Source organism: Haemorhous mexicanus, chromosome 17 (assembly GCF_027477595.1).
Source record: "Haemorhous mexicanus isolate bHaeMex1 chromosome 17, bHaeMex1.pri, whole genome shotgun sequence".
Lineage (NCBI taxonomy): Eukaryota > Metazoa > Chordata > Aves > Passeriformes > Fringillidae > Haemorhous > Haemorhous mexicanus.
The window spans coordinates 10,456,876-10,464,237 of record NC_082357.1 but is presented as its reverse complement, the minus strand read 5'-3'; the positions used below and the strand labels follow the sequence as shown (position 1 = coordinate 10,464,237).

Genomic DNA, 7,362 nt, shown 5'->3' with positions numbered 1-7,362 from the left:
AACATTTCCATCATTTCCACAGCAGTGATCAAAGAAAATCACAAATGCAATGGACTTCAAAGGAAAGGGCAATGGCCCAGACCTAGCTCTGAGGCAGTGTGCACGAAATTGGTGAGATCTGAACGAAATTGCTTAAAAACAGCATCCAGTTTGCAGCAGTGGCTACTGAAGGGAGCAGAGGCTCTGTGGGTACCTGCTGCTCACTGGGGTGGCAGAGACCTCTCTGCAGAGCTGCTCCTGCAGCTGCACTCATCTCTGGACAGGGAAATTCCAGCAGGAGGGAACTTTAAACAGTCTGAGAGCTGCAAAGCTTTGACTTCTCATGGGAGGGAACTGAGACAATGGGAGAAACAAAAAATCAAACAAACAAACAAAAAAATACAGCCCAAAGAAGAGAAACAGAGAAAAGGAGATGCCATTCAGTGCAGCACCTATCCCAGGATGATGGGTGGAAAACCAGGGAATTATTACCCCTGGGGCTTATTCTGAGCCTGGAAAATCCCCTCCTCACCTTCACCAGGAACATTTCTATTCCTGCCAGTGCTAAAGGAGGAGGGAATATGGATATTAATTACTCTACAGGACACTGGGAAGGCAGTCCATGCTTTCCCTCCCTTCCTCAGGCTCTGCCAAGTGCAGAACTAGTAGCCACACCACAGAGGGGAGAGGAATGGGGCTCTGCTGCAGCCTGGCTTGTATTTGACATTGTCTACCAAGGAGGGATGGTCACAGCCTTGGAAAGCTGCAGCTACATTCTGCTGTGGGCCAAGGCCACCCCCTCCAGCAGCACTTCCAGTGCTTCAAACTATTTATTTGCCAGGGTGTGTTATTTTAATTCACCTTACTAATGTGCATCACTGCTGCCAAAGGCAATTTTCTGTAGGAGCTTGGCAAAGAGGGGAGATGGGAGACAAGGATGCATTTCCCCCCCACCCCTCCTGCCCCGAGCCAGGAATGGCAGGCTGGGAGGTGAAAACTCAAGGGCTTCATTGAACAGAATTAAAGCCTCCATTTCTACACATTGTGGTGCCTGCACAATCATAGAGAAATATATCTTGGTTAAATTTTTGATGAGCTTTCGGCTGCTCTAAATAATTAACCAGGACCTCTCTCATTTGAACATGGGGGCAACTTTTCATGGTTCAGACGCTTCCTGCCTTAATCACCAGGGAATCCTCGAGTTATTCAGGTCACTCCAGAAATTTATTTATTTCTTTTCAACATCACTAATCAAAACAAATTTTGCACCTTTATGCAGGAAGGGGAGAAAGGCAGTTTCCTTTTGATCTCACTCCAGGTAAATCCCCAGGAGAAGTCTGTGTCTTGTTTCCAGTAGCTGAATAATAGAGATTGATAGGTTAATCAGTTCCAATACAATTTCCAGAGCAACAGTGTGCACTCAAATCCTGAGTTTTGACATTCCCCAAGTCCAGGATGTTCCAAAGATGTTAGTGCAGGATATCACAGCACAGTTTTTGAAAGACAGATGCATTAATAAGGATACTTCTGTATCCCCTCATGGAAAGCAGAGGAGACTGATCCTGCTTTTGACAGGCTGCTTGTTTGACATCTAACTACTGAAGTCAGTCCTGCTCCACCACCATGTAACTGCATGGAAAATGAGGGTTTAAAATAACTCCTGTCCCTTCATTAAGTGTCACAAGGAGCTTGGATGTTGTTTTATACAGAAACCAGACTATCTTGTGAGTATATAAAGTGGCATTAAGTGTATTAAATATTGGATTCAGTCCCCTAATGAGGGACTTTGATCTCCTATCATAAGACTCAGATGTGAAAATTGGACTCTAAAAGCAGATTAGTGAAAAAGCTCCTTCCTAACCATTCCATTCTAGTGGGGATCAGTAAGCCCCAGAATGAGCCTTGAATTCATGTAGAAAACCTGCAACATGAAATTAGCTGTGTCCACTCTGCAAGTGCACTTGTCTGCAAAGAGGGAAGAAGGGGCATGGAGGTAAGCAGGTGAAAATTTGGCTTCAAGTCATTTTTCAGCATACCTGCCTGTGAGCTTCAATATCCCATCCCCAAAAATGGGATTCACATCAGCCTGTCTCAGAGACATCACAGGAAAACAAACATATCTAAAATTGCAGAGGGCTTCAAAATACCATAGACAAAGGAGCAGGCTGCACTGTCAGCTGAATTTCTAACAAATGTCTACCCAGGGCTTTCAAACTTGTCAATAAATTCAGGATTAATGATCTCAGCTTGTGCCATTTTGTAACTCATTACTTTAGGCACAAAGCTGGTGAGCTTGTTTAGTCCTCCATGACTTTCTTTTCTTTCTATGGATGGTCACTGCAAAAATCCAAACCAGTTATTTCCCAGGAGCAGGTTTCTGTTGTTTAGCTGTTACTGTAACTGAGTTCCTATATATTCTGCTTTCACTAATTTGTCCCCTTTTGCAGTGAAAACTGTCATAACTGCTCAATTTAAAATGCAGACTGCCTGAGAAAGGGCCTCCTGAGAAGTGACAGGTTTGGAGAAGTACTTTGTGTGCAGGAGAGCATTTTAAATTGAAAGCTCTCATGTTTCTGCAATGAGACTGGCAGAGCTACATGCTATTAAAATGGGAGTCTTTCAGGATTTTCCTCAAGAAATGTCCTTTGCTGCTGGTCATGTCTTCAAACAGTTTCTGCAAATCGTAGACATAGGTCAAAATTCACTTATTTTTCATTTGATGGTATTGTTGTCAATGCTTATATTTGGCCATAGATGCCAAAAGCATCACCCAACAGGAAGAAGATCAAAAGCAACAGAACAGGGCATAAAGTGCTGTGGTTTCACTGCCTCAACAGTTTCTTAGCTCCAGCTGGGCATCCAGACATTAAAAGCTAACTCAGAATCATCACCTTACAACAGAGGCAGTGTAAGATTTTCTTCTTTTATGAGAGCATTGCACAAACTGTGTTTGTGAGCCATTCCCATGGCACATGAGGCAGGGAGGGGAGCTGATTGCAAAGTGAGACAAAGAGCTGCTTTTCTTCTCCAGCACTTGCTGCTGATCCCAGCTCAGTCAGGTGGCCACACATCCACCACCTTCCCAGCACTGAGGACACCACCTTGGCCTCAGGCTTACACACTTGCTTTTCATCTTTGTGTGACCCCAGCTGGTCACAAAGGGCATCTGAGACTCCTCCAAGGTTTCCATCTTCCTGATCAAGATGCACTAGATATGTTTGGAAATCTGGCCTTTAACCTGCCTGTGCCACAGTTCTTGCTCCTCTTTTCTTCTTCTCTGCTGGTGCAGTGTGAATGCAATCCCGCCACAGCAGCTACTGCCCCCTGAGCTCTGTGCTCATGGCAGGGCAGGACCCCACTGTCATTTAGGAGCCCCTTTATTTTGAATAAGGGAAACAAAGTCCCTCATTATCTCAGCACCTACCTGGCAGTGCTGGCTTAGTTGTTGGACTCCACAATCTTAAGGCCCTTTTTCCAAATGAAATTATTCCATGATCTTATTCTGTCTTTTTCCAGCTTAATTTTTATATATCTACATATGTTAGGTCATCTACTATTTCTGTGGGCTAATGCATTGTCATGTGTTCTATTTCAGTAATGCCTGAGTGTGATTTATTAAAATGACAGACCACACTACAGTCCTCAATGTAGGCCTAATTTGTTCCTACTTTTTAATGCAGTTCCTCACATAATTCCCAGCATTCAGGAGAATAAGTATTTATTTTAATCACTGTGCACTGCATATGTAATTTTTTTCCTAGGTGAAATTTCTTTTTAATGGAGGCTGGGTCATGAGAGAGCAATTATATAAGTTATGTGCATGTTACAGAATAATTTAAAATCAGCTTTAGGTCAATCTTTTTTAATTATCTATTTTATCAACTGTTTTTGACTAGCAATTTAAATAATTGGGCTTGCCTAATACCTGGAAGTGTAATTGCTTTTGGATGGCCTTTATTCAGATCTCAGTGTCAGCCCCCACTGCGCATGTTTGCATCTGTCTGCGTGGTGACAGATTTGTGCTGACAGCTTGCCCAACTTATTTATAAAATGACAAATTATTTTAGGGTTTCTTAAAGTTTGCAGACTGGAAATATGGAGAAACACCTGCTTGCTGCAGAAAGCTGAAGAGGATCTGCTATGTAGAAGAGAAACTGCATGCATTGGTGAAGTGCACTTTGCAAATGCGACAAAACCCCACGGGCCACCCTTATGCTGGTCCAGGTTGCAGGCAGACCTTCATGGATGTCATTTTTTAGCTACAAAGTCCCTGTTGCTGCAGTCAGATATGACCAGGAAGGTTCCCAAAGCCTCACCTGGAGTCTGTGGGGAGAAGCAGCCTCCTGCTGGGGTTGGTTCAGAGCAGGAGCCAAGTTGGAGTGCTTTGAGTGGCGCCTGGCAGAGCCCAGAGCACACGCGTCCCTCTGTGTCCTGCGAGGACAAAACCTTGCTGTCCTTCACTTTGGGCTTCCTCAAGCAAACACTGCAGAGAGTGGCCCAGGGCTGTTTCCATCTCAGCCCTAAACGTGCCAAGGCTGCCACTGTAATTGCAGTGGGAGTGTCACTCTGAAGCACCATGGTGGCATGAAAGGATGAGTTCACCAGCAGGAGTGGAGTCTGGGATGTCCAGCTAGAAAGAATAACGAGAGCCTCTGGTAGAAATTAGCCCCTGGTAGAAATTCCCAGCAGAAGGAGCAGGAGTAAACAGGTGAATTGCCTCACAGGAGCCCTAAGTGGGCAAAGCAGCACTGCAGACACAGTCTGAGGTGCACAGTCAGGCACTGAGCACACAGAGCCACTGTGCAGCACCAGCAGTGGTCAGGGGGTGTGTGCTGGGAAAATAATGGAAATAACCCACCACACCTCAGCTGACAGGGGTTCTGCATTTAAAAATAACTTATCCTGTGCCTGAATGAAGCTTACCTAGACACAGCCTTCAAACAGATAGAGAAACCACCATGCACCTTTCTCAGAAGGCTGCTCTCACAGTCACTTTCATAGATAATAAAGAATCTTATTGGCATCACTCAAAAAAAGGAGATATTGGTTTAAATTTAGTGTCCTGAAATCCCACTCATAGAAACACACATTTATCAGCTATTTAATAGCCTCTTCCTTGAAGGGCAACTTCTTTTTCTAATCTGATGGATGGTTTCATATTGTCCAGGTCAGTTTTGGGTTTCATTAAGCAGCCTAACTGTGTAAGTTAGGATTTTTGGCCCATAATGTTCTGAACTGTATTCAGCCACCAGTGAACATTAATGTATAAGCTCTGTGGCAGCTCTGATTACTGTTCAGCCTGCTGGGTACAGCCTGCAGGGTACATGGCAAATGACCACTTTGGTGTCAGGCCAAGTCTGGCCTGGACAGGAATGTTTAAAGCTTCAATGCCCATAATAAAGCAATATAGCAGCTTATCAATTACTACGAAATTAGTTTCAGAATTGCTGCTGGATACAAATGTATACAGCACTGACATTTATTTTCCTACCAAGAAAGACTTAATTTTGTTTTTGAGAGTGACTAAGGTATTGGCACAGTGCCTTGTGTTTTTCAAATTGTCTCTATTTGAAAAATGAACTATCCCTCAAGGTAAATTAAATGAATCTTTTTCTTTGTTCTTTCAATCCTCCTGCTGGAAGCCTAGTGCTGTTCAGCTGGAACTGCATGTAAGCCAGAGATAGACAGGTTGCTCCTTTGAGCATTGACTTCCCAAGAAGCATATAGACAAAAAAAACCCTAGTAGGAATAAAACTGAGCAATTCAGACTACCCTCATTGTCAGAAGAGGTGCAGGAGCTTACTGTGCACATGAGGGGATAAGACTTGGTGAGACCACGTGAGGATGCACAGGAGGTCACAAAATTTCAGGAGCAAAAAGAGAGAAGGGGATAAGTGAACTGGCAGAAAGGACAGCGGCAGGGAGGCACAAACCCTAGAGGTCATTCCCACACCTGGTATTACCCCTCACAAAATTTCTGTCTCCATTTTGACCCTTTCACCCTGCTTGCAGCATCAATTTGACTGAACATACCAGTGTTTCTGAGCAGCTTGTTCCTCTTAGATTTTTCAAACACTGTGGAGTGTTTCTCCATCAACACAACACCTTCCTCCTGGCTTTCTCTGCCTCGATAATAAGAGTGCCCAGCACACAGAGTGTGTGCAGTTTCCCCCAGCCCAGACCCAGAAATGTTGGAGCTGACTCACCCTCACACCCTTGTGCTCAGCCCTGGAACAGAAAGGCTGCTGCCATCCCTTCTGCTCTGCAGACACTCACCTTGATCTCTGCTGCCATGTGTTCTGCATCTTTGGTCACATTTTCCACCTGCAAACACATTTTCTGCTTGTTCCCTTTGGCATCCTCTTTATCTGAGTGTGCACACACACCTGTTGCACACTTCTGTGCTTTTCCCATGTATTTTTACATGTGACTGTGTGTTTGTGTTTCACCTGTGATTGTTTCCTTCCTGCTGCACTGAAAAGCTGTAAACATCCCAATTTCTTCTGGCACACAGAAGCAGCAATGATTACACCAGTGCAAGTTTGGTGCTAACAGCTGACACATCCATTTCTGATCACAACTTCTGTGGGCAGCCTGCCTCTCCCTCTCTAGCTGGCAAGGAAAAAGAAGGGCTCTTCACCAAAAATAAAACCTTGTCAGCTTGCACTCACCTAAGGAGATGCTGAGCTCTGAGACAGGTGAGCTTAGTGCTAGGATTGAAGTCACACAGTGTTAAGCTGAAAGTTGCAAACATATTTTTGGGTATAATAGGATATGGTAGTTACAAGGCTCTGAAAATAAATACCAAAAGTTCTGCTTATATAGTAAAATGATATAGTTAAACTGAAAATAGATTGTAGTGACATAAAAAAGTGTATATTTATGTGGAAAATACTTTTTCTGTAATTATGGTCTGTCTTCACATAAATAGATGCTCACAGCACTTAGTCCTGAAATGCTGCAAATGTGAAGAGCACCAGACTTCAGATTTCTTCAGCTGGATGAATATTACAGTTACCTCTATGTTTTCTTATCAAAAGCAGCACTGTGATCAGAGACAGGTCATTTGTGTTCTATATATGAATGCATTGCAGTATTCATGAATCTAACCCCAGCTTCATTTAATAAAAAAAAAAAAGCAGTCAAAAATACCAGAATTTAGAAACTGATATTGAAAATTTAACACCTGAACTGGACTGGGAAGGTGTACAGACATACTGAAACTCCAGTGCTAAAGGAATGGATGGATAGATGAAAGGAGATGACACAGATGATGGAGGTTTCAAAGCCAGTGATTTCACTTAATCTTTTGCTCACTGAATTTAGTGTTTGGCTTTTCACATAAGGGCACGCTCAAGTTCTTACATTCCAGGAGCACAAACA

At 43.5% G+C, this 7,362-nt stretch overlaps 1 long non-coding RNA gene across 1 annotated transcript in view; it reads right to left on the bottom strand.

Annotated features, from left to right (window-relative positions):
* Positions 1 to 340: 340 nt before the first annotated feature.
* LOC132335270 (uncharacterized) overlaps positions 341 to 7,362 on the bottom strand; it is a 121,715-nt gene continuing 114,693 nt past the window's right edge. The window contains exons 7-8 of the long non-coding RNA XR_009488631.1: positions 4,296 to 4,609; positions 341 to 1,336 (exon numbers count right to left, since the gene is read on the bottom strand). This is a non-coding gene — a long non-coding RNA (uncharacterized LOC132335270). The remainder of the gene's footprint in view (positions 1,337 to 4,295; positions 4,610 to 7,362) is intronic.